The sequence below is a fragment of the Glycine soja genome, chromosome 10 (assembly GCF_004193775.1).
Source record: "Glycine soja cultivar W05 chromosome 10, ASM419377v2, whole genome shotgun sequence".
In the NCBI taxonomy this organism is placed as follows: domain Eukaryota; kingdom Viridiplantae; phylum Streptophyta; class Magnoliopsida; order Fabales; family Fabaceae; genus Glycine; species Glycine soja.
The window spans coordinates 13,643,800-13,646,399 of NC_041011.1; the positions used below are offsets into that span (position 1 = coordinate 13,643,800).

Here is a 2,600-nt window from a genome sequence, read left to right on the forward strand (position 1 = left end):
AACCTTGATGTAGAAAATGATATTGGGGAAATTCTTGGGATTAATAATTGGTTCATGGAATTGAACTGAATTGGTTTTCATTTCAAGAAGTGTGATGTTTCACAGTATGAGGATTGAACCTCTTACTTTTAGTGGTCAATAATGTGAATCCCATATTATTTTCCTTTTTCCTCACTTTTTTGGCAATTAAGACTTGAATGTTCCATATGATATTACTATTTAGAATGTATTTAAGCGGATGTCTTAGGGTCAATTTATATGATGTCTGATTAATGGTGGTTTTCAACTGTTGAACAACAACTTTTTGCTATTTCAAATCAAGCAAATGGAACTACAAGAATTGAATTGGCCCTTGTTACTGCTCCTAGTTCAAATGAAAGTGCCACGACAACTAGCAAACTGGTATACTTTCTTCTACAATAAATTGACTGTTCACTTAGCTCGCATGATTAGTGAATACACATCGGTCTCTCACATGTAATGCATCTCAACATTAACACTTACAAAAACTTCTTGCATCCACACATGTTTTTGTTTTCCTAATAATGAGTAGTGGTGACTTGCTTGGTAATCAGGCTGGAGGTTTGGACAACCGTACACTAGACAGCCTATACAATGATGCACTCAGGAGAAACAACCAAAATGCCAGCTATGATCCATGGGAGCCAGCACTAGGGGGAAACATGATGCAACCGACAATGCATAATCCATTTTTTGCTTCAAATACAATTGCTGCTCCACCTTTTGTTCAGATGGCTTCCAGGTCCAACAAAAAACAAGCTTTCATATATCAACAACAACAACAACAAATGATGATGGCTCCCCAACAATAATTTGTAAATCCTTTTGGAAATCCTTATGGAGCCGCTGTTATCCATCCCTATGACTTAGGTATGCCTATTGAATCATATTATCCATATACAGGTCTCATCTTGTCATTTTATGTGGAAAACAAATCCTTAATAAGCTCAAGGTAAAAAATAAATGGGTAATTTGATTACTCTCAACTTTCGATTTTGAGATTGATAAACATGAAGAAGAATAGCCTTGTATCATATGTTGTGTGTGTGCCATAGTTAGCTAGAGTGAAATTATTTTTGAATAATTAGCACATAAGGGGTGGGGGGGATTATATGATTTTTTATGTACAAGGTAAATTGATAATGAGTTCTTATTCAAACCACTTAGTTTCATTTGCCCAATTGAGATTACTTCAACGCTTTAGCAGAAAATTTGTTCTTGATATATTGGTCTATATTGTTCTCAGTTTCTATTTCATGTATATGGTGGGAACTATATTCATTATATGATTGTTATACAGTATGTTCTATGAAAACACGTCATGTCTAATAAATGAGTCATTTTGGTTTGAGGAGCACATTTTTTCTTCATTCTCATATGTAATGTGTTTTCTGTAAGATGTTCGTGTAAGTATTTAATTTATACTCATTTTTTCTTCTCGATGGGTGAGAACTAAAATCCATAGAAGTTGTGAACTAAAGTCAAAATTTCAAATGTCAATTCTTTTGTTCAAGATAATCACAATATAAGATGCTACTAGACTACTTTCATTAGTAAAGAGAGAATCTGGGTTGAGTAAGTTCCCAATAAGTCTTTTCTTTTCAATGATGTACACAATTTACATGTTTTATTGTGATAAAATTTCTAATAAAATTTTCATATCCATCCAGGTGCCTTGAAGCAAGGAGGAATTCCCTTGATTGCTTGTTGCATTTCTACTATAGAGCAAGTGAGTGTAAGTGGGATTTCTGATGTAGTTCATGTTATGGCCCTTGCAAAGGAAGCCATGAAACCTGTGGTTGCAAACCAAATGCATCTCTTTGGTTCAAACAGAAGGGAATAATTTCTGCGTTGTTGACTAGCTAGAACTTCTTCAGCATATTTTGCTATTATATTTTCTTGTAGTAACTATTAAGGAATATTACTACCTCATGAATTCATTATTCCCTTCAATCAAATGTAAAGGAACAAAAGTGGTACAATTAGATTGATTGAAGAGGACAAGTTTATTGTAAACATTATAATCAATTAATAATTTATTGATAATCATTAGAGCAAAAACAATTTAGTGATATTTTATTATAATCTCTTTGGGTCTAGATGACTGAAATTGGAGGTTTGGTTTGATGTAAAAAAAAATTAGAATGTCAGGATTCTAAGACGATTTTTAGTGAAAACTGTATTCAAATGTCATGTTTCTAAAACAGTTTTCTTTGAAAACCATCTTAAAATATATAGAATCTAAGACGGTCTTTTAGGAAACTGTCTTAGAATATGGAGTTTCTAAGACGATTATATCATTAAAATCATCTTAGAATATCAACATTTTAAACATTTTTTAAACAATAAATAAAAGTATCTAAGACGGTTTCTAAAAGAACCAATGTAGAAATCAACATACTAAGACGGCTGGAAAACTGTCGTGGAAAGTGAAAATTGGTTTTGAAACCATCGTGGAATGTGCTATAGAACCAACGTTAAAAACATTTTTTCTAGTAGTGATAACATTAGCAAGAAAAGAGTTTTTATTTGTGTGTGTTGAATAACCATATTGTAAATCATAGTGTCATATTGATAAT

At 32.3% G+C, this 2,600-nt stretch overlaps 1 pseudogene; it reads left to right on the plus strand.

Annotated features, from left to right (window-relative positions):
* Positions 1 to 282: 282 nt before the first annotated feature.
* Positions 283 to 1,773, plus strand: LOC114371429 (annotated as a pseudogene).
* Positions 1,774 to 2,600: the final 827 nt, after the last annotated feature.